Source organism: Vombatus ursinus, unplaced genomic scaffold (assembly GCF_900497805.2).
Source record: "Vombatus ursinus unplaced genomic scaffold, bare-nosed wombat genome assembly UNPS02009770.1, whole genome shotgun sequence".
NCBI classification, from domain to species: domain Eukaryota; kingdom Metazoa; phylum Chordata; class Mammalia; order Diprotodontia; family Vombatidae; genus Vombatus; species Vombatus ursinus.
The window spans coordinates 10848748-10874599 of NW_020949548.1; the positions used below are offsets into that span (position 1 = coordinate 10848748).

The 25852-nt window shown below is 40.6% G+C and overlaps 1 protein-coding gene across 1 annotated transcript in view; it reads right to left on the reverse strand.

Annotated features, from left to right (window-relative positions):
• Positions 1–25852, reverse strand: part of PARVA (parvin alpha) — a 160448-nt gene that overhangs the window by 134163 nt on the left and 433 nt on the right. The window lies entirely within an intron of this gene.

A 25852-nucleotide genomic window follows, 5' to 3' on the forward strand; every position in this document is an offset into this window, starting at 1 on the left:
CATTGTTTTTAAAAATCTGGATGCTGCAATCCATTGTGTTGCGTTTATTTTGGCATTTAAACAGATGTTGTCATTGCTTTCATGGCCGACAGCAACTAGAGACCCTGTAATAACATTATTTTAATTAAAAACAATCTGAGTGATTGACAGAGTTGCATCATTTATCCACCAAGCTGACCACATTAACGCTTTCCTTGAAAATTCTTCTATTAATGTAAGTAGCTTTAGAATTGCCTCGGGGCCCAGCAGGGAACAGGATTTGGCCTCAACCAGGGACAGAGTCAAAGAAGGAACTCAGGAAACAAACCCTGAGGTTTACATTCAAACCGAGGGCAGGTAGGATCCTGCTGCGATAGATAGCCTTTATGTTCAGCAAAGATATTTCCACATTAGTGGCAGGCTTTGCTAATCTGGTTTCAACTATTTGTAGTAAATGAAAAAACCGTAAAGGACAGATGGATTCTCGGGTCCCCATCCCCATAGCAGCCAGTCTATTTAATGAAAACACATGGTTTGGGATCCGTGTTTGTCTTTTGCCCCATCTGTATTTCTATACCAAGATCTCAGCAGGGTTCCAACAAGGGCAGTTAGCAGTCAGGGGTGCAGGGAGCATGAGGGGGCACCCCCAAAGGCCTGCCTTATTTGAACAAATAAAGTCAAAGAGAAACACTGCCTCTGTACACTGTGGCAATATATTTCCATTTAGATGTAATGCAAATTTAACAAAGCAATTTTAGCGTCCAATTTTAATGTTCACCAAACAGGATTTCACCTGGACCCTGCTTCTCAAAGAAATCCAAGGGAAATAACGTTCCTTTCTACCTACCCCCATTCCTGCTGTACCCCACCCTCTCAACACACACTTGTTACAGAGCTAAGAAAGAACAGGTTTCTCACTTCCTCTGAATCCATTCTGCCAAGGAAGGAAACTCCTGTGACTGTGATCTCTGTTTCTCTTTTGCCTCTGTCGTCTTCTCCCTTTTGTTCTTTCCAGAAGATACTGATCCAATAAAAATCATTCCCCCACTCATTCCTTCCTTAACCTAGCTAAAATAGGAACCCAGAGGTCAATTCTGGTTTTGCTCCCAGTGGAAAATGGAGAGGATGTGTCTTTCTGGGGCTAGCAATGAGGATCCAGGCCACTAGCACTCACCTCTAGGAGTGTCCTGGTGATGTCAGATGGACACATGCATGGCGGCCTCCCACTTTTGTAAGTATACCTACACCAAGTTGTTCCCCTTTCCTCAGAGTAGCAGCTACACTGCTAAAACCCAGGACCCTTGATCGTTATATCTTATTTCTCCAAATAGACAGTAATCTTCTTGAGGGAAAAGATCATGCCTAATGCAGAGTAGATGGAAAAGATACTGAAATAATATTGTACATCAAGAAATAATTGTTGCTGTTGTTCAGTCATGTCTGACTCTCCCTGGGGTTTTCTTGGCAAAGATACTGGAGTGGTTTGCCATTTCTTTCTCTAGCTCATTTTACAGATGAGGAAACTGAGGCAAACAGGGTTAAGTGACTTGTCCAGGGTCACACAGCTAGTAAAGTGTCTGAAGCCACATTTGAACTCAGGTTTTCCTGACTCCAGGTCTGATGCTCTACCCACAGTGCCACCTTACTACCCCATTAAGAAATAAACCTATGTAGATATCCTTCTCTGGGAAGGGAGGCTTGGTGCAAGGTACTTGAATAAGTATAAAAGGGGAGAAAAACAAAAGAAATAATGGAGAGAAAGGACAGTTGAATAGAGTAGACTATGGCCTGGAGTCAGGAAGACATGAGTTCAAATGCCACATCAGACACTTAACTTACTAGCTGTGTGACCCTGGGCAAGTCATTTAACCTCTGTTTGCCTCAGTATCTGAATCTGTAAAATAAGAGTAATAATAGCATCTACCTTCCAGAGTTATTGTGAGGATCAGAAGAGATATTTGTAAACCATGGCATAGTGCCCAGCACATAGCAAGAACTGTATAGATTTTGTCATTGTTATTGTTACTACTACTACTACCGCCACACAGATAGATGGAGAAAATGGATGAATTCCTGACAGTTCACCAAGCTGGCAAAGACGCAGGATATAGTTATTATGATGGGGACCTTTGTCCAGCTAGATGTATATTGGAAGTCACTCTAAAAACAGAAAAAATGATAAATCTATGCCTTACCTTGTTGACAACATAATTCTTCAGAAGATCCAATAAGCAAAGATACAAATTCCTAGTCTGGATCAGATTTTAACCAATAAAGGGGAAGTGTTGGGTAACATGGCAACAAAGTTCCCAGAAATGATGGCAACTTTGAGGGGACTAGATTCATTTTAGATAGATAAGGAGGGAATGCTGGGACTAATCTGATAGGTACACAAGAATTTAGAAGAACAGATTTCAAAAAATTCAGGGAAAAGGTAGTTAAGATCCCATGGTTTGAGGGAGCTAAGCAGAGAAAAGTGAAATTTCAGTGACACAATCATGAATGATCTCTATCAGGAAAAGAAGGAAGAGGCAGATGTGACTGCACATGGAGCCCTCAAGTGAACTGTGATTTTTAAGGCTCACACACAAAGGACAGGAAAGGTGGGTATAATCAGGAGAGAAAATCAAAGAGTGTTAAGACTAGGGTCACAAATGCTAAAGTCCAACATGTGCCAAGACTTCGTCAAAATACTAAGATTTTTATGTTTTGTTTTGCTTTTGATATGTTGGGAGGATGGGAATGAGCCCCTTGCCTGGGCTATATAAATAGATTGCAGAAAAAAAATTAAATTACTGAATCCTTATTTTGCTTTATTGTTTTTTTTTTTTCCTAGTGAAGAGACTTTTCGGACTGAAAAGAGCAGAACAGAAATAGAACAGGAATTGTGACTCAAGGTAAGTGAGGGAATAGGAAGAGAAACGATTCTCAATGAATTCCAGCCAGGTGGGTCACTGCTCCCCCTGTGTGGCCCAAACATTGCTGGCCTTCTTTTGGCCCCAGTGATCTATGAAAACTAAAGGTCTTCCCCATCTAGTAATTTTTTACAATATTTTTATGCTTTTTTTTCACAATATAACGCAAATATAATATTTTGTTTTTACTTCTCTGTTCACAAATTGTTCCTCCCACCCTATTCCCCTCTTTGAATACATGGTCTTTAAGGTCAGGGATAATTTCATTTTTATTTTGATATTTCCTGGACCTAGCACAATGTCTTATACAAAGAAGACGCTTAATAAATGGTTGTTGAATGAAGAAATGAGTTATCAACTAAAACTAATTATATCATATCATCATCACCACCAACACTTATGTAGTCCCTACTGTGTACCAGTGGTGTGAGGTGGAGATCAAAATTTATTCCATCATTCTGCTAGTTTCTCCCCAAATATTTATTAGATAATGAATCCTTTCCTCTGTGTTTTTTTTTTTAATTCTCCATAAGTCTACCAAATGCTACTCTATTGCATACATTTGGTTCTATTTTTGGCTTCTCTCATCTGTTAGCTTTTCTGTTATCTGAAAAGTTCAGATGCTAATCATTTCAGGGCATTTTATAAAGTCTGAAAGGACAAGTCCAACTTTATCAGTTTTACCCTTTTATTTTTCCATATTTCATTTTTATTTTATTCAGTTTTACAGGAGAGGAAAAAAACACCAAGCATCAGACCCCATTGGTATTTTGCTTGCTACTGCATTTACTCTGTAAATTAATTTGAGAGGCAGTGCTGTCCTTCTAACCCTTAGCAGCCACGAGTTGCACTGTGGGAAGAAGAGTTTTGATTGGAGGAGAGGGGAGGTAGAAATGCTGAGGCATGGACCACTTTGGGGATAGGACAGGCTTGGTGCCAATGACGGGGGGAGCTCATGGCAGCAGGAGGCCAGAGCAGGGCTTAGGGAAAGGAACAGAGAAAGGGATATAGGAGAATGCCAAAGACAAGCTTTGCCTTTTGTGGAGGGTTGGCCTTGTGCCCAGGAAAGGAAGAGAAGGCTCTCTTCCTCCATCCTCCTCTGTCAGCCCACCACCACATGGCCCCTACTCCCAGGACCCAGAATTCAAGCTGGCTCTCTGGTTCCCACTAGGCTTGTGAGGGTTGACGGACCTGGGCACCTCATCACAACCTACAGAACATTGTTTCTCTGGGAAAATACATTCTGAACTCCAAACGAACCAATGTAGAGACTTTGGGAGCACAACCTCTTCCATAGTCTGTCTTTCCTTCCACCCTTTGATAATACTAAAGGGCAAACAGAAAATCTTACAGAAATCCACCAAGAGAATCTCAAGGCCAAATGTTTATGATTTTGAATTCAAAATTCTTTAAGTGTCTGGAGCCAACTTGTTTATCCAGGAAGTCTAGGGCAGAGAATCAGAGCCTAGTTTCGAGGACCTCAACCATCTCCCCTAAGCACCAAAAAGCAAAAGGATAAACTGGTCATCTTATTCATCAGGCCCTGTTAGAGCATTACTCACAACAGATGACCTAAGCTTGGAAGACGGCAATTCCTGGAATTTGGTAGGAGTATGCAATGACCCATGAGTCATTTTTCTCCTCCCCCCTCCTCCATCCCACTCCCTCTCATCTAATTTATTTATTGTTTTCTCCGGCATTGGATTTTCCTGTTGCTGGTTGGCTATGTTCTGGGGAAGAAGTCATCCCTAAGAGGAAATCTGTAATGTTCACAGTCCACATTTCTTCCAGCCAAAGGCACTGGAGCTAGAGAAGGCTGGCCACTCTCAGGACCCCAGCTGCTTCCTGTTCAGGAGGATCCTGAGTGGGTGGAAGGGAGGGCTTATTTCATCCTTCTGGGCAATGAGTAAGAGATGGCTCTGGGTCTCCTGCTGGAGAAAATTTCTCCTTCTCTTCCCTTGCAAGCAATCTGGGCAGTCAGATACAACATGTTGGGAGCCCAGAAGGGCTAGAAAATCTCAAAATATTTATTCAGAAAGTTAGGCAAGCAAACCAAAGACTTGTCACAGAGAGGAGACAGGGTAGCAGAGGTCTGGAACTGGTACCACTTCTAAGAAAGTACAAGACTTCACTTTGGAAGCTGGAGAGCTTCCTCACAGTCACTAGCTCCTGGGATGAGGAGTGGGAGAGGTTTAATCATTTTGCATTTTGTTGCTGAGGAGAAGGTTTTTCTAACAAAACAAGAAATCAAAATTACTTGTGTTTTCTAATCATGGTGCAGTGGAGCAAGCACTAGCTTTGAAGACAAAGGACCTAGGCTTCCTTCCCAGCTCTGTTATATACCACTTGTATGACCTTGGGCAAATTACTTCATCTTGGGGAGGGGGATGGTTCAGTTTCTTCACTGGGGTTGGACTAGATGGCCTTTCTGGTCCCTTCTAGCTCTGATCCTGAACTCCTAAATTTAGAAAGGCCAAGGCACCCACCGTATCCCAGGCCAGCATCAGTCATCTTGACTTTTGTCTTGCCCCTGGACTTCATGACTCTGGAGGACAGCCTAGCCTGCCTCACTTAAATCCAATTTGTGCTCAAGTCAAGACATTGCCCGGTGATGTCATTGGTCCTCTTCAAGAATGCAGGACAAACAACAGTAACAACAAATAGATGATCATATGGTCTTTAAACTGTTAAGAAAAATGGCATGCTTTTTTTTATTTGCTATGGCTTCCCCCTCCAATTCATTGTTTCAAACATCCTTTGTTTCTTCAGCAAAAAGGGAAGAGTAAACTCAACCTACTGACCAACTGTGATGAACAAAAATGAAAATTTCTGAACGTTTTAGAACAAGGGACACTCCAAGGATCATTTCTAACATGTAGGAACTATTGCTGGATCCAAGGGGTTGGGACATCAAACCCACACTAAGAGACCTTTCAAATATTTATTAACAATGCAAATGCTTTAATGGGTCTGTCATTTGTGTTTCCTCCAAGAATGCAGATTACAATCCTTTCAATGACCACCCAGGACTTGTATGTCTACCCATAAAATTCCACCTAACTCTCTGGGGTTTCTCTAGATTTTCCTTGATATCACAATACTAAAGGAGTGAACAGGTTATTTCTTGCTATCTTCACCTGACCAGTCTTCTTTGCTCATACTTTTCCTCAATGACATGTTTCACTCCAGGATTTTATATTTTTAATCAGTGACAATTATTCATCGTCATAATATATGCCACCCAAAGGTAGTGGTGAACAGATAGGTTTATGCTCTGCATATTCTTTGACTCATCAATACCATCGCCTATATCCCAAAGGGATCAAAGAGAAAGGAAAAGAACCCATATGTGCAAAAATATTTTTAGCAGTTCTTTTTGTGGTAGCAAAGAAATAGACACTAAGAGAGTGCCCATCATTTGGGGAATAGCTAAATACATTATGGTAGATGAATATAATGGAATACTATCATAAGGAATGATGACGGGAATGGGTTTGGAGAAACCTGAGAAGACATGTATGAACTGATGCAGAGTGAAGTGAACAGAACCAGGTGAACAATTTATACAACAACACTGCAGATGTGAAGAACTTTAAAAGACTGAAATACTCTGATCAACACAATGATAAATTCTGATTCCAGAAGACCAATGATTAAGCACGCTACCCACCTCCTGAGAGAGCAGTGATCGACTAAATATGCAGAATGAGATACACATTTTTGGACATGGCCAACATGAGAATTTGTTTTGCTTGACTAAACTTATTTGTTTCAAAGGTTTTTTTTTTCTTTTTTTCTTTTTCCTCAGAGAGGGGAAGGTAACAGAAAGAAAACAAATTGAAAATAGTAAAAATTATATTAAAAAAGAAAGGGTTCATTTAACCTTATCCACCAGATGCTGTTTTTCTCAACTTGCACAATTAAAAAAGAATGAACTTAAAAACTTACATTTTTAAATATATCTGACTTTTAAGGGAAGGCTACATTTTTCATTGTTATGTTCCTATCTCTGAAATATTGACTTGGGTCATTTAATGCCACCTCCAAATGCCAGGCTTAATTGGAATCTGCTTTAGGAGCGGCTCGCTGTCATTAGCTGAATGTTAATTTTAAATCCAGGCCTTTCAAGGGGCCTGCTGCCTATTGCCTTTCTTCTGGCATCTCGCCAGGGCATTAGTCCACTTCACCTGGGACTGAGGAGAGCCAACAGGCTGAAGGCTTGGGGTGCTGGATGGATTTGCACCATTTAATTAAAGTGCAGCTGTAGCTGTATCCGGAGCCCAGGGACTCTTTCTCCCTCCAGGACAGTATTTGTAGTGGGCTGCACAATGATCCCCGTTAGTAAATAGCCACCAGGACAGCAGCCAGGAGCCTGTGTTCTTGCCCGGGTCTTTCAATTCCCCCAGGAATCCTGAAGCTTGCCCTTTGGGGGAACTGGTAGGGTTCATTTTCTGGATGCTTTTTATTAGGGACCTTTGAAAACAAAATGAAAAAACCCATGGTTTGGAGATGGAATTTTGTACCTGAAACCATGTTTTAGAAAGTATTGGGGTCCCCCTAGTTGGTTGTTTAGTAAACATATGTACCGCCTCCCTCCCCACATACACACTTTACTTATCAGTCACTGCTTTGTGGGTTCCAATGAATATCTCAAAAAGGAAGTAGTTAATCCCAAATAGCCAGTATGGCTTCTTCAAGATCTGACCTAGTTTCCTTTTCTTGACAGAATCATGGGGTAAGATCATAGATCAGGGCTTTTCACCTTTTTCTATGTCCCAGACCCAATTGGCAGGCCAGTGAAGCCTATCCAGAGTTGGACGTCAGTGGGCTTCACTAGACTGTAATGTGTGTGTGTGTGTGTGTGTGTGTGTGTGTCTATGTTTAATTCATAATTTGAGGGGAAAACTCAAGTTCAGTTAGAAGTTAGAAAAAATAAAAATATAATTTTTTCTACCATTCAAATCTATAGACCCTTTAAAATCTACCCAATGGACTTAGCTTACCTAAATTTAAGCAAAACATTTGAAAAAATCCCTCATGTTATTCTTATGGACTAGACCAGGGCATCTTAAACTTTTTCCACTCATGACCCCTTCATTGGGGTTGTGACCCACAGTTTAAGAAATGCTGGACTAGACAACAGTACAGTTAAGTGAATTTGGACTTATCTGAATGGCAAGAGTAGTTATTAATGGTTCCATATAGACTCTAGGAGCATATCCCAGAGACCTTGGCTTGGTCCTGTTCTGTTTAACAATTTTTAGACAATGACTTGGATAAAGGCACAGATAACATACTTATCATATATGCAGATAACACAAAGCTAGGAGGGATGGCTAAGGCAATGGACTTTAGTCAGGATTGAAAAAGGTCATGAGATCACACATTTAGAGCTGGAAGGAATCCCAAAGATCTTTTAGTTTGGCCTCTTCATTTTACAGAGGAGGAAATTGAGGCTGAGAGTTTAAGTGATTTGCCCAGGGTCACGCAGGTAGTTAGTGCCTGATTTGAACTCAGGCCTTGACTCAAACATGCTTAAAACTTCACAAATATGAGATGGGAGAAGAATAATGATCTGATGATTTTGGTGAACAACAAACTCAAATTTTTTCTGACGATTTGAATTTGAACTTGGATGAATGACCACAATCACAGTGTGATCATTAATGGTTTTTATAGGCTTAGAAACAGGGCTCTAGGAGCATATCCCAGGGATGTTGGCTTGGTCTTGTGCTGTTTAACATTTTTTAGACAATGACTTGGACAGCGGCACAGACAATATACTTCTCACATTTGCAGCAGCTACAAAGCTAAGAGAGATAGCTAATGCATTGGATTACAATCAAGATCCAAAAAGGTCATAGGAAGGATAGGTCAAAGGTGATGTGGAAAATGATGGATCAAAAAATAAGGTGGAAAAAAGTTAACACAACCTTAGGGCAGTTCACTTAGAAAGGCATAATGTTCAGGACTAGCGTAGAATAGTATGCATTCCATTCTGATTAAATTTCATCTCCAGTACTGTTTAGAGTAGGGGTGGGGAACCTGCCTTCTCAAGACAACAAGTGGCCCTCTAGGTCCTCAAGTACAGCTCTTTGAATCCAAACTTCACAGAACAAATCCCCTTAATACAATGATTTGTTCTGTAAAACCTGGCCTCAGTCAAAAGGCTGCACCCAATGACCTAGAAGGTCACATGTGACCTCGAGGCCGAAGGTTCCCCATACTAATCTATGGTATTTTAGGAAGGACATCGAAATTCCAAGAGGCTCTAAAAGAGGCTGAGCAGGAAAGGGAAGGGTCTCAAGATTATGTGATAATCAGTTGAAGGAAATAAGGATATTTAGCTTGACAAAGACAAGACTTGAGGGAAAGATGATAGTATCGATCATACCACCTTGGAAGAACTGAAAATTTACAGGTCCCTAGAATTATCTCTGAAAAGAGCTGCACAAAACCCCTGAAGCTTGAGACAGTACATTCTCCACACTGGAAGCAGACCCCTACCTTAACAAAGAGTTTAAGAGTCAAATAATTGGCTGGGATCATGAGCAAACAGCACAAAAAAAAAGAGTCAGACCATAGAATCTTACTTTGGTGACAAAGAAGATCAAAACATATGACCAGAAGAAGACAACAAAGTCAAAGTTCCTACATTCAAAGCCTCCAAGAAAAATATGAATCAGTCCCAGGCCTTGGAAGAACTCAAAAGGGATTTTGAGAAGCAAGTAAGAGAAGTAGAGGAAAAACTGGGAAGAGAAATGAGAATGATGCAAGAAAATCATGCAAGTCAACAGCTTGCTAAAGGAGACCCCCAAAAAATACTGAAGAAAATAACACCTTAAAAAATAGACTAACCCAAATGGCAAAAGAGGTCCAAAAAGCCAATAAGGAGAAGAATGCCTTAAATAGCAGAACTGGCCAAGTGGAAAAGGAAGTTCAAAAGTTAACTGGAGAAAATACTTCCTTAAAAATGAGAATGGAGCAAATGGAAGCTAATGACTTTATGAGAAATCAAGACATTAAAAAACAAAACCAAAAGAATGAAAAAATAGAAGACAATGTGAAATATCTCATTGAAAAAACAACTGACCTGGAAAACAGATCCAGATGGGTAGCTACATGGTGCAATGGATAGAGCACTGGCCCTGAAGTCAGGAGGACCTGATTTCAAATCCGGCCTCAGACCAAACACTTGACACTTACTAGCTGTGTGACCCTGGGCAAGTCACTTAACCCCAATTGCCTAAAAAAAAACTAAAAATAAAAATTACTGGGCTACCTGAAAGCCATGATCAAAAACGGAGCCTAGACACCATCTTTCAAGAAATTATCAAGTAATACTGCCCTGATATTCTAAAACCAGAGGGTAAAATGGAAATGGAAAGAATTCACTGATCACCTCCTGAAAGAGATCCCCAAAGGAAAACCCCTAGCAATATTATACCCAAATTTCAGAGTTCCCAGGTCAAAGAGAAAATATCACAAGCAACCAGAAAGAAACAATTCAAGTATTGTGGAAACACAATCAGGATAACATTAGATTTAGCAGCTTCTACATTAAGGGACCCCAGGGCATGGAATATAATATTCCGGAGGGCAAAGGAGATAGGATTACAACCAAGAATCACTTACCCACCAAAACTGAGTATAATCCTTCAGGGGAAAAAATGGACATTCAGTGAAATAGAGGACTTTCAAACATTCTTGATGAAAATACCAGAGCGGAATAGATAATTTGACTTTCAAATACAAGACTCAAGTGGAACATGAAGAGTTAAACAGGAAAGAGAAAATCATAAGAGACTTATTATGGTTGAACTCTTTACATTCCTGCATGGAAAGATGATATTTGTAACTCATGAGACCTTTGTCAGTATTAGGGTAGTTGGAGGGAAAAAAATATGTATAGAGAGATAGATAGATAGAGGGCATGGGGTGTGTTGAAGATGAAGGGGTGATATCAAAAAAATAAAATTAAGGGGTGAGAGAGGATTATACTGAGAGAAGGAGAAAGGGAGAGGTAGAATGGGGTAAATTATCTCACATAAAACAGACAAGAAAAAGCTTTTATAATGAAGGGGAAGTGGGGGAAGGTGAGAGGGAATGAGTGAGTCTTATATAAGGAGGGGGGATGGTAGAAGGGAGGACAGATTGGGGGAGGGGGTAATCAGAAGCAAACACTTCTGAGGAGGGACAGGGTCAAAAGAGAGAATAGAATAAACAGGGGATGGTATAGGATGAAGGGAAATATAGTTTTTTACAACATGACTACTATGGAAGTGTTTTGAATAACTATACATATATAACCTGTATCGAGTTGCTTGCCATCTCAATGAGGGTGGTTGGGGAGGGAGGAAAGGAGAGAATGTGGAACCAGAAACTTTAAAAACAAATGTTAAAAATTGTTTTTACATGCATCTGGGAAATAAGATATACAGGCAATGGGGTATAGAAATCTATCCTACCCTATAGGAAGATAGAAGAGGAAGGGGATAAGAGAAGGGGAGGGGGTGATAGAAGGGAGGACAGATTAGGGGAAGGGATATTCAGAATGCTCACCATTTGGGGTGGGAGGAGGGACAAGATGGGGAGAAAATTTGGAACTCAAAATCTTGTGGAAGTGAATGTTAAAAACTAAAACTAAAATTAATTAAAGTAAAAAAACAAACAAACACACAAAGGAGCTCAAGCTGCAACCCAACTTCATATAACCTGAAAAATCTAGGTCTAATCATCAATGGAAAAAAAAATCTTCAACAAAAGAGACATTTGAGGCACACACACACACACATACACACATACATTCCAGAAGTGAGCAGAATATTTGATTTGCAAACATCCCAAACAACAATACAACATCAACAACAAAAAATAAATCCAATTATAAAAGAACTAAGTGCTGAAATTAATTCTCATATTGAGGCTATTTTTTTTTTCAAATGAGAGAAAAATCAACCTACAGTTGATCAGAAGAAAGACTATCAAGGGATTTTAAAAAACATAAGAGGAACTTAAAGAAACAAAGGAAAAGAAGATGGAGCCATATGACAGACACACCTTAGACCAAATTCCCTGACTCTCCAGAGGTGGGAAAGTGTTGCAGAGTGTAACATTGCATAACTGGAGAGAGGGCCAGAGGATAATGTGTGAAGTATCTCTACTAAATCCATGGATGAACAGTGAAAGGATGGTGATTCCTCCTGTCTCTTGGCAAGAGGGGGTACTGCAGGATAAAGGTAGAGAAGGGTTATTGCTGAAGAGAATTCTCATGAGGGAATAGCTGTGTATTTGCAGTGGGAGATTCATACCTTGTAGTTGGTTTAGTCTTTTTACGCAAAACTAATAGTTGGGGGAAAATACTAGCTTAAAAAAGGAGTATTCTTTAAAAAGCAACACTAAAAAAAAAATGGAGGAACACACAAGCCAAACAACCATAATGTTAACTATAAATGGATTAAACCATCTAGTAAAAGGAAAGAGCATGATAGAATGGACAAGAAAATAAAACCCAACAATTTATTGTACACAAGGAACACATAAAAATAAAGACATACAGAATAAAAAGGAAGGGCTGAAACAAAATTTACTATGCATTAGGTGAATCCCAAAAGGCAGGCATTGCAATTATGTTACCAAACCAAGCAAAGATAAAACTTCACAATATCAAAAGAGAAAACCAGAGATATGTTATATTTAAAGGTACCGCAGACAATGAATGAATATCAATGCTAAACACATATCAACAAATGGCATAGTTTCTAAATACGTAAGAAAAAAAACTAATTGAATTGTGAAAAGATACAGATAGTAACAATAAGAGTGGAAACCTTTAATTTTTCTCTCTTGGGGCTGGACAATTCTAACAGAAAAATAACCAAAGGGAAAATACAGGACTGAAAAACCGTCAGAATATGGAGCTGAAAGGTTTAAGGCATCTTTTGAATGGGACGTTAAAGAACATACGTATTTTTCAGCACGTGATACCTTTACAAAAATAATCATGGGCTAGGCAAGAAGAAATTGTAAATAAATATTAAAAAGTAGAAATACTAAACATATCCTTTACAGATCATAATGCAATAAAAATAGTAAGAAATACTAGGAACACAAGCCAAAGCTACCAACTTAAATGCAGAACTAAAAAGAGCATCTTGAATCGGTGGGTCAAAAAATAAAACAATTAATGACTGTGAAAGAAAATTAAAATCATGAGACAACACACCAAAATTTCTAGGATGAAGCTAAAGCAATTCTAAAAAGGGAAATTTCATTCTTGAGAACTTACGTGAACAAAATAGATAAGGAGAGAATTAACAGAAAATGGAATTTTATGTGAGAAAATTAATTAATGAACCCAAAATAAGCATAAAAGGGGAAATTTGAAAAATTAGAGAAATAGACCAATTAAAAACAAAAGATGGTACAATTGAGAAAACTAAAAGCTGGGTTTTTTTTTCAATGCTAACAAAAATCAATAATCATTTAGTTAACTTAATTAAAAAAGAGGAAAACTAAGTTAACAAAATAAAAAATGAACAAGGTGACATCAAAACAAATAGAAGCAAAAAGAATGATCAGAATCTTGTACACACAATTACATGCCAGTAAAACCAAGAACTCTAAAGAGGATGAACTATAAAAATATAAAATATCTAAATTAGCAGAACATGAAATAGGTGATGGGATTTTAGATTTAAAGGTAGAAGGGATCTAGAGGCTACTGACATAAACTGCCTCATTTTATAGAGAGGAAACTGAGGCCCAGAGAGGTTAAGTGAGTTGCCCACAGTCACACAGCTAGTAAGTATCTGAAGCAGGATTAATTTAGGTCTTCCTGACTCCAAATCCAGTGCGTTATCCACTGCACCACCTAGCTATCCCTGATAGAAATCTTCATTTAATTTCAGAAAAGGAAATTGAACCATCTATAACAGGAAGTACTAATGTAGGGGAGGGGAAAGTTAGAAAAGAGAAATCTGGTTCAGAAGGATTTTACAGGTCAATTCTATCATAAAAAACCCTCAACTACTACATATACTATATAAATTATCCTCAAAAATTAAGAAAAAAAGCATTCTACCAAACTCCTTTATGAGATACAGTCCCAATACCTATACTGAGGAAGGATAAAGCAAAAAAAGAAAATAATAAACCAATCTCACTAATGAATTTTAATTCAAAATTTTTTTAATAAAATCCTGGCAAAAAGGAGTGGGAATATTATTTAGCTACCATCTCCAGTTCTCTCACAGAGTGAGGGAAGATGTATACTCATCTACTCAACTGAAATAAACAGGTGGGAAAGCCTCTATACTTTTTTAAATTTAATTTTAAATTCAATTTAAAATTTTGAATTCCAAATTCTATTGCTCCCCTAACCCTTCCCTGATATGGTAAGCAATCAGGTATAGGTTATACATGTGCAGTTATGTAAAACATTTCCATATTAGTCATTTTGTACAAGAAGACTCAAAAAAAAGGAAAAAAAATGAAAGAAAGAAAGGGAAAAATAGCAAACTTCAGTCTATATTCAAACAGTATCGGTTCTTTCTCTGGAGGAGGAGAGTATGCTTCATCATTAGTACTTTGGGATTGTCTTGGATCATTGTATTGCTGAGAAGAGCATTCACAGTTAAACCTCATTGATTCCAGGTCTGAACTCCCACCAGCAGGCACAGAAGCAAGTTCATAGGATGATCATTAAATCGCTTCTTCCACCCATTCAAAACATTATCATCCTTAGCCTGTAGTATTGCAATCACTTTCTAATTGGTCCTTATGCTTCTAGTTTCTTCTTTTTCTAATCCATCCCCTACAGTGATGTTCCCTAAAGGACAATTCTGACCTACTCAAAAATCTTCAGTAGCTCCCTATTACCCCAGAATTAAAGTCAAATTCCTTAGTCGGACATTTAAAGCCCTCTACAATAATCTGACCTTCACCTACCTTTCTAATCTTATTTCATTCTTACTCTTCATCGAATACTCTTAGTTTCTGTTAACTAGTTGCTCTCTGAACATAACATTCCATTTTCCACCTCCATGACTTTGCACAGGTAGACCTCCATTTCTGGAATGTACTCCCACCTAAATTTCATAGCTTCCTTGTAGGAGCCACTCCATTGCCGTCCTCCCAGTTATCAATGGGCTTCTCCATCTTGAAATTACTTTGTACGGGAGACTTTTCCTCATTCTCTCAGCCCAGTAACCCCTGCCCTCATTAATTTGTATTTTTTTTGTATATAGATTGTATTTATTTATCTATATTTATTTTGTGTCCTCACAAATGAAATGTAAGTTCCTGGAGTTCTGGTTCTGGGCCCTGGCATACCATGGGCCCTTAAATAAATGAATGTGGAATTGTATGTAATTTATATTTTCTTAACTGTCTACCAGTGGTACCTCCCTTGGTAGAATATAAGCTCTTGGGGGGTAAGAATAGATTTATTTATTTTTGTATCCTAAGTTACTGGCAAATAGTAGGTGCCTAATAAATTCATTGACTTGAATACTGAATAAGAACCAGGCAAATTGTCTCTACTCTTATGAACTGTGCCCTCTCTCTGCAAGAAGCCATTTAAATGGCCACAATAACCACATTTTAATGAATTTTTCCAAAAGGCAATGAAATTGTCATCACATTCACATAAAGGACAATAGCCCATCTTGGTCTAACACTCCAAAACACGACTGCTCAGTACCAGAGGAACGAGACATGGATTTTTTTTAAAACAAGAATACAAGCTAGACTATGAATTATACCTCCTGGTACCAGTAATGTGAAAGGGCCAGGTAGCAGGGAGTCCAAATTACTAAAAATTGATGTCATATCCATTGAAAACTTGACAGTTAGAATCTATAAACTGAATGACAATTGCTATCCATCCAATTCAGGGGACCGAGCTGTCTGTTTCCCCATCTGTTCTAACACCAATTTCAGCAATTTTGAACTTTGCTCTCGGTTGCTGAATGTCTCAGATTTATTAAAGTGTCACAGTCCAATTGTTCAGACACCCTCCTCTGGCAGGGCTATTACGAGGTGTGAAATTTTGATGCCCACCAACCAGAGTCTGGTGCAGGTGGACGAACAGCCCAATCTGACCGTACTGTTCTCATCATGGGAGAACTTCTAATTTAACATAATGAGACTCCCGGAGGACTAAGGGGAGAGACAAAGACTGGGGGAGGGGAGGGGGAAGGAAAGATGATTCTTCCTGCCACTTGGGAGTGGTGCTAGGGAAAGGGACCAAGCAGGACAAGGTGAAATTCCCTGCTGCCCTAGAACTTCAGGATTTACCCATAAATAATAATCATTGCAAGCTCACAAAGCACATTGCATACATTATCTATTTTGATATTCACAACCCAGTGAAGCAATAATAATGATAATAGCTAACATTTCAATAACTCTTTAAGGTTTGCAAACCATTTTATGATCTTATTTGACCCTCACAACACCATGAGATAGTTACTATTATTATCCTCATTTCACAGAGGAAGGCATTGAGGCTATGAGAGGTTCAGTGACAGTTAAGTCAGCCTGACTTCACAGGATTTGAACTCGGGTTTCCTGACTCCAGGTCCAGAACTCTTTGTCCAGTGCTACCTAGCTGCCTAGGTATTTGCTATTATAATCCTCTGCATTTTACAGATAAGGAAATAGGCTCAGAGAGACATCAAAGGATAGCAGAAAGTGCATTGGCTTTGGGATCACAGGATCTAGATTTCCCTGATACCTGGCCCTTTCACATAATAGAACTTCTCAAGCCACTATTTGTGTGGCATTTTGTAAGTCTCTCATCCTCTCTAGGCCCCTGTTTCCTCAGCTGTAAAATGAAGGAGTTAGGGTACATGGCCACTGAGGCATCCCTGGGCTCTAACTCTATGAGCCCATGACTTCAGGTGATTTATCCAAGGTCACACAGCTGCTCTTGTTCAGTAATGTTTGACTCTTCATGACCCCATTTGGGGTTTTCTCTGCAAAGATACTGGAGTGATTTGTCATTCCTTCCTCAGCTCACTTTACAGATGAAGAAACTGAGACAAACAGGGTTAAGTGACTTGCCCGGGATCACACAGTGAGTAAGTGTCTGAGGCCAGATTTGAACTTAGGCAGATGAGTCTTTCAGGCTCTGAACTCTATCCATTGTGCACCCAAGCTGGCCTAGCGAGCATCTAATGTTAGTATTTAAAACCAGATCTTCCCATCTTCAAAAAGTCTATGACACTGCTCACTACATCATTGCATCTCATGTAGACACATCTTTAAACTCTCTGATGAAATTTCACAAATAGCAGTGATGCCCTGAATGGGAAATCAGGATGCCACTATAATTAGATGATTCATTATTTCACATACATAGGTGCCCTGTAGAGAAAGTGGTAAGAGCTGTACCCCTTGAGAGGGCGAAATGGAATCTAGGAACACTGTACCCTCAGGTTCTGATTCGGTAGAAATGAAAACATCTGGGCAACCTTGTCTTCCAATCTCCTGTCACCAAGCAGGCCCCAGACATCACTGTCCCCAAGATACCCAACTTCCCTTTCATCAAGGACATCACTTTTCTCCTTTGTGTTGGAATTGTATCTTTCACTAGCATGGAAGAGAGGAGGCGATATCCACATTTACAAATCGATCAGGAAGCAAGGGGGATAAGGGGAATGAGACAGTGATGAAAGATGCTGAAAGCCAACACCATAAGGAGAAAGTGTCTGCCTCCACTGGTGTTTTCCCCACAAAAAGGGCCCAGAGGTATAGGGAGGTGATAATTATGACCTCCAGCTGACTCAGAATGAGATTTCCAGACAAAATGAAACACCTGACTACTGATTTACGAATGCATTTCTACTACAATGCGACCTCTTCTGTCATCAAACCTAGAAAAGGATTCTCATAATGGTGCCCAAATACAATAAATGAGAGCACAGATTAACTCAGAAACCAACGAGTGACTACCTCTTACCCAGTAGGCCAAATTAGACAGGACTCCTGAAAGGTCACATGGCGGGGGCTTCCTAATTTTAAGAAAACCTAGCATACAGATACAAACTTGCAAAACCAACAGATTAAGGAGTGATTATTCACACTAAAAAGATGGGGATTTTTCATTCGATAATTGGTTTTATTGCAGGGCTCCTTTAACATCAGCTCCTTGGATGCATTCAAGTATTTGTTTACAATTAATAATTATCTGATAAAGAAGTTAGGGATCAGTTTCATAGTGAAAACAAACAAACCATTGAAGCCCAATTCAAAGAGAAAATAAAATCTCAGACTATACCTGACCAAATACAGTAGACATCTCTACTTCACATCAAAAATGAATGGGACATTTGATACCCTCCCGCCCTTTTCCCTTATAATAGTTCAGTCTGGGACCTAGATTTTTAGTAGAGAGTTAATGCTTTTTTTTCAACCCATAGAATGTTTCTACAGATTAAAAAATATAGAGCCCTATTGCAAAAGCTATCCCTCCAAATTAATCTCATTATTATATCATCTCACCACATAAGATTATATATTTAGGGCTTCAGTGGACCTTAGAAGTCATTGAATTTAACTCCCTCATTTTATAAATGAGGAAGTTTAGCTCTAGACAGGTAAGGCACCTTGCCTAAAATCACATGGGTCATAAATGGCTCTATTTCTATTTAAATCCAGGTCCCTTTATTCCAAATCCATTGCTTTACCATACTGGTCATGTCTGAAATGCAGTATCCCATAACTGCTAAGGTTTTAACCCATGGAGCCCAGAACAAAGAGAAACTATGTTATTTTTACTTTTTAAAGAACCTATGGGAAGAGCCACCCATTCATAATGGCAGAAATTAGCCACTTGAATTACAGATACAGGACTAGAAAAAACTTCAGAGATAGTCTAATCAACGCTGATCATTTTACAGATAAAGACTTTCCCAAAATTACACAGGTGAGTGAGTGGCAGAGCCAAGATTCAGACTCTAATCCGAAATCCAGTGTAATCTCTATCATACTACGCTGTTTCTCCACTTGTTTCCACCCCAACACTTCATAGATTAATGTTTCAATCTATCCATTTTTGCAAATTACAACCTCTCCGTACTTTAGCAGTAGAACTTCAAGAGGTTCTGTGTTCCCCACACATTCACCTTCCTGGTGTCTAGCTCTCTCCTGATTAACCTCAGTAGTTAGGCTTCATGAATTAATATGGCTTCCAAAATTCATCCTCTGATGTCTCCTGATTAATCTTTTCAAGTTTAGATAGGTTCTGCTAGGCTCTGAAAGGGGGTGGAGCGTGATGGCCCCCAAGAGGGTTTACAGCTGTCTATAGTTATTTATTACGCCTAGACTAGGGGAAATAATGATCCCAATGTTCTCCTGATGTTGGTAATCAGTGGTATAGGCATAGCTAATAAACTAAATTTAGCGGTATATGAATGAAGAGCACAAAACAGATTAGGATGAAGGCTTAGGACGTTCATTGTGATTAGTGGTGTGACAGACTTTATTCTCTCTTTGCCCGTAGACTAATGTTCATCCATGTGAAAGCCGTGAGGCAGTGTGAGTGGTTGTGCATGTCTCAAGTTGAGTATCCCCACTAATCTGAGGTCGTTTAGATGTGACTTGCTAGGAGTTTTATAAGTAGATTAAAGTTTGAATCCCTGGAAGGGCTGGTTTTGCTCCCAGAGTAGGAGGAAGGTGAGAAGGGCCTATGGGTGTCTCCCTGTGCCAACATGAGCTGAAAAAAAAAATGGACCCGCTGTCATTTTATCTTGGATTTGCCAATTGCTACTTTGTCTGGGGCTCTTATAAAGTCCTTTCCAGAGTAGTGCTACCGCTTCCTCTCACACCACCATCTTTGCCAGTCACCTAGACAACATAAGTTGAAACTGGGAACAAAGTCATCCCTTACTATCCTCATTAGTAGGTGGCTGTTCACAGATGGATTCTTTAGAAGTGAAATTTTATTTGCAAGCCTGTAAAGTTTCTGTTTGTTCTGGAGTGAACAAGCTGACCTGATCCAAGAGGAGAGGAGCCTGATTATGGCAGAGAGGAGAGCCTGATTATGGCAGGGAGAATGAGATTTCAGGCAGAACTGATAAAGCCTAATAATAACAATCATGTATATTTCTATGGAGCCTCATGTTCACACACACACACACACACACACACACACATATATATGTAAAATCCCAACTGATCTTCACAACAACTCCAAGAGGTAGGTGGAGTAAATATCACATCCCTGTTGTTGTTGATGATAATGATCCTTCATTTTCAAAAAGGACCAATGATGTCACAGGGTGATGTCTTGACTTGTGCTTGAACTGTATTTAAATGAGGCACAGTTACACAAAGTGGTCAGCCTCACTTTCTCTTCCAGTCATCGGAGACCAGTGGCAGGACAAAAGTCAAGACAACTGGCAATGGCCTGGGACACAGTGGATGACCTTGGAGTCTTTGATGTCTGACCAAGCTCTAAGCACTCCGCGGCACCTGCTTCAGCCAACTTCACAGCTTTTGGAACAAATTGTTTTCATCTACCCAGGACGAAGCGTTTGTGTGCCTGAGGTAGACATCCCCTAACTCATCAATGGGTTTGAGACCTGTCAACCTGGTTTAGCCCATCTGCTGAGATGGTTTACTGGGGCATGGCCAATGCTCATGCTACAGCTTCTTGGAGCCACAGGTGAGAGTTGGGTAAGAGGTGGCCACCAAAGATGGATGAGCAGGTGGGGTATATGGAGTATTCAGGGAGACATAGCACCTCTGGTGTGAGGGTTTACTGAGTCCTTTACAGGGACATCCCTGTATTATAGATGAGAAAATAAATGGGCTCAGAGACGTTAAGTAACTCACTGATAGTCACAGAATTTATAAGTGTTGGAAATGAGACTTGAAACCACATCTCTCCACTCTAGTCTAGGACTCTTTCTTCTGCACCAAACCTGTCCCCTCACACAGGTGTCTTCATTAGGTAGGAAGTTTAGTAGAAATTGAGCACTGAGCCCCAAAGAAATTGAATACTACCTCTACTTTCTGTTTATTTTTACTCAAGTCTAAAGACCGTAATACTTTGGTGGACTGATGAAAAATAAAACTTGATTTAGAGTAAGAAGGCATAAATTTGAGTCTGGTTCTGAAAATTGTTACCTTTGTGGACTTAAGAAAGTAATTTCTCCGTTCTGGGCCTAAGATTCCTCACTGATAAAATGAGGTTGCTGGATGGTAGATGTCTTCTAAAGTCTAGCTCTACTTTGCATACAATTCTTAACCTGTTTGCGTATGTGTTATAAAATATATCTGTTACATGTGTTACATGTTATATCCAACTTCTTGAATAGTAGAATGTAAGCTCCTTGAGGGCAGGGTTTGTTTCATTTTTGTCTTCATTTCCCACAGTGCCTGGCAGCAATAGGCATCTCATAAATGCTTGTTAAAATTAATGTCAAATTGAGTCTGTGTATTTCAGATAAAAGGTGTGCCTATATAATGGGACTATAGAAACTGCATGCCACATTTTAGAATGGATACTGATGAAGAAGCTAGAATGCATCCAGAAGATGATCAAAGCTGGTGAGGGGACTAGAGACAATACTATACAAGAATCAGTTGAAGGGACTGGGCAGCTAGGTGGTGCCATAGTGCCCAGAGCACCAGGCCTGGAGGCAGGAAGATTCATCTTCATGAGTTCAGATCTGGCCTTAGACACTAGCCGTGTGACCCTGGGCAAGTCACTTAACCCTCTTTGCCATCTGTAAATTGAGCTAGAGAAGGAAATGGCAAATCATTCTAGTATCTTTGCCAAGAAAACCCCAAATGGGGTCACAAAGAGTCATACACAATCAACAAAAGGGACTTTATCCTGGGCAAGAGAAGGGTGATTGGGAAAATGAGAGCTGTCTTCCATTATTTGCCGGCCTTTAAGAAGGATTAGATATGTTCTGTGTGGGTCCAGAATAAGTAAGAACTAGGAGCCATAGATACAAGTCACAAAGATAGATGTAGGCATGACAACAAGAACTTAGTTGCGCTATATAAGAGCTATCCAAAAGTGGAATGGGCTGGCTGCCCCAGTAAGGAGCAGGCACCCCCTCACTGGTGCCTAAAAGAGTTCAGAAAACGAACTGAAGGTCTTAGAGTGGATCTCAGAAATGTGCAGACTAAGATTGGAAAAAGGGTTGTTTTACATCAAGGATGTCCAGCTGTCTTTCCTCAGTCTGTGTAAAACAGTTTCCCAGAAGCCAGGCCTGGGAGAAATTGAAGACAAAGAGAAGAAAGCTCTGCAGGACGTTTAGCCATCACCTCCAGGCAATAGGGGCCCTTTCCCCCCCTGTGAGCTCCATAATTAGATATTAGCAGATCCGGGGAATGATAAGATAGCCTGGATTTTCTCCCTACAGAAATGATTAACCAGACAACTCTTGGTCCCAGAGATCCTCAGTGGCTTTTGAAATTGAAGGCCGTGTGGTGTCCAACTCTGTAATCCTGCACCAAGCTTCTTCTTACTTCATTTTCTTTGTAGGGATCTCTTTATTGAGAAGAGAAACATCTTTTCTCACAAGTAGAGAAGAGTGACCAGAAGTCCACGCTTGGCCTCAGATGAGGAGGGAGAGTTTGGGGCTGGGTTGGGAGGCATTTCTTCTACCTCCAAGACAAGGGCCATCCACCCCTACAGAGCAACCCCCTAGTCAATTCTAACAGTAGAAAAACTAAAATCTGGTCCTTGTGTGTGTATGCACATATATATTCATTTTATAGTTATAACATAAACAAATAACTTTTTTGTGGTTTCTCAGTCGTTTCAGTCAGTCCACCTCTTTGTGACCCCATTTGGGGTTTTCTTGGCAAAAATACTGGAGTGGTTTGCCATTTCCTTCTCTAGCTCATTTTACAGATGAGGAAACTGAGGCAACAGGAAGTTAATTTATTTCCCCAAGGTTATATAGCCATCGGTGAGCTTACATGTATTCATTTATTCTAGAATTAACACCCAAGAAACTTCAGGAAATACCTGTTATCTCTAGGATAAAACGGAAATGACTCTACTTGCTACTTAAACCCTTTACAATCTCTAGGTCCAGCCAAACTGGCCTATTATTCCCTAATACATGATATTTCATTTCCCACCTCCTTGCATTTGCACAGGCTTTTTCCTGTGCCTTGGATGCTCCACCAAATTCTACCTTAAAGGCTCACTGAAGTGCCATGTCCTAAACCAGCCTGGTTTTGACATTACCTCTCCCTCTCCGGGGTCTTAGTGCTCTTCCCTCTTCCCCTGAAATTACTTTGTGTTGAGTGTGTATTTGTATTGTATACTTTGTGTTGTATTTATAAGAGGCAGCAGGTACAGTGGCTAGAGAAATGCCCAGGAACACCTGAGTTCAAGTCTTATCTCTGACATAGACTGGTTGTATGACCCTGGGCAGGTCACTTAGACTCAGTGGTCTAGGCCAATCGTTGAGATTAGACATTTCAGAGAGTGCACAGATGTCCATTGGTATCAGTAGTTTCCTCACCTTGGGGTTCTTTATACCAATGAAATCAGTTTCAGTCTCTGTCTATCCATCTATCTGTATGTATATCATATAAAATATACAATATATCAACTGTGTATTGTTTTAATATATATGAATAGGTACATATAAAGTTTATATATGTATATATAACATTTATGCATTTATGTATAGCAGAATATAAACTCCTTGAGGTCTGGAATTATTTCATTTTTGTCTTTGTATTTCCAATGTCTACTTAATAAGTGCTAAATTAATTCAACATTTATTAAATATCTACTAATGTATGAGTAGGGGCAGCTAGGTGGCACAGTAGATAGAATTTGAGGCCTGGAGTCAGGAAGACACATCTTCCTGATTTCAAATGCTCTCTCAAACACTTATTAGCTGTGTGACCCTGGGCAAGTCACTTAACCTTATTTACCTCAGTTTCCTCATCTGTAAAATGATCTGGAGAAGGAAATGGCAAACCACTCTAGCATCTTTGCCAAGAAAACCCCAAATGGGGTCACAGACTCAATAAATTCCAATGGCTTCCTCTCATCTCCAGGATCAAGTATAAAATCCTCTGGCTTTCAAAGCTCTTCATAACCTGATTCCTTCCTATGTTACCAGTGGTCTTATGCACTTGGTGATCCACTCCGGCCTTCCTGTTGCTCCCACACAGCACATTCTTGACCCCCAGAATCTTCACTGGCTGTCCCTGGAATAGTCTCTCTCCTAATTTTCCCCCTCATCCTCTCTGTTTTTCTTGAAGCCCCAGCTAAAATTTCACCTTCTCACCTTTCCTGACCTCTCTTAATTCTATTGACTTTCCTTTTTTTGATTTTCTTTCACTTATCCTGTATATGTATGTATGTATGTATGTATGTATATATATATATATATATAGCCTGCTAGTATGTGGCTGTTTGAATGTCATCTTCCCCATGAGACTGTGAGCTCCTCTGGAGCAGGGACTGTCTTTTATCTTTCTTTGTATCCCTAGAGTTCAGCTCAATGCCTGGTACTTTGTAAGTGCTTAATAAATGCTTATTGACTGACCGACTTCCCCCCCCCCTTTTTTTTTTTGATTCCCAGCACTTAGCCCAATGCCTGAGGGACTGAGTAGCCTGACTAGCCTAAAATCAAGTCCCAGCTCTGGCACTTAGAGATCATAAAACCTTCCACAGGATGCTAAACCCCCTCAACTCTAGCTCTGTTATCAAGGTCCCTCACTGCATCCTGGGCCATCTCCAGTTGTTCTGATCGATATCTGACCACTGGACCCAGATGGCTCTGGAGGAGAAAGTGAGGCTGGTGACTTTGCACAGCCCTGCCTCACTTAAATTCAATTCACTTTTGTGTCATGGCATCACCTCCCTGATGTCATGGTCCTCTTCCAGAAGGAAGGACAAACAGCTTCAAGGCTGGGAGAGGCCATACTTTCACTGCTTTCCAGGTGTGGTCAAGATCTGAAGAGGCAGTGTAGCCTTGATAAGAATTCTCCACTGACTGTAAGCCAGTTTGGGGCTTTTTAGTGCCGCTAAAGGGAATATTTTAAGATTGTGGGATAGAGGATAAAGGATGATGTTGGACTGAAGAGTCAGGACTTGGGTTTGGGACTTGGTTGAGTCGGAGTAAGTCACCTCATTTCTCCTGGTATGCTTCATCTGCAAAGTGGGATTAATAACCCCAGGAGTCCCTACCTCAGAAGGCCTTGAAGCTGAAAAGGGGCAGCATATTCTAAAATGCTTTAGGAATTTGCCTGGGGCACCCTCTCATCACCCGTCATCATCATTATAACTATGGCCTTGGCCCTCGAGGACCTCTGAAAGTGGATGCTGGGAGTAAGAGGGATGCTTACGGACCAAGGCCCAGTAGCCTTGCCCAGTGCCGGCCTCCCTTCTTCGGGGAATGGGGGGAAGGCTCTAACAGAGCCTTCTGTTAGAAGAGCCTTCTGTTAACGTCCTGTCCAGCTGCCAGAGCCTAGCGGCGGCGCAGAAACCCAACCCACCGGCCTCTCCGGCCATTCCGGGAAGATCTAGAGCTGCATCCCTCCCTAGGAGAGGGAAGGGGGGTGGGATCCTCCATTAAAAGTCATGAGGAGGCGCACGGAGCCCCCAGAAGGGAGCCCCGCCCCGCGCCAAGGCTGGCAGCTCTCGAATTGGGGCTGCCCATGGCGCAGAGCACAAGGAGCAGCCGGGGAGCCAGGGCAGGGGCCAGGCCAGGCCGGGGGTGGAGGGAGTGCACATCCGGGCAGCTGGGCAGGCCCGCGGGGGGCGGGGCAGGCCTGGAGCAGCTCCGGGCTCCCGCATTTTTCCAGAGTGACGTTTCCACAGGAAATACAAACGCGCACACACATACACACAGACGCGCGCACACATACACATACACACACACACACACACACACACACACACACAGCCCCCCGACCCCGGGGCTCGCAGCCAGCTCTGGGCTCCCGGGTCTCACAGCCCC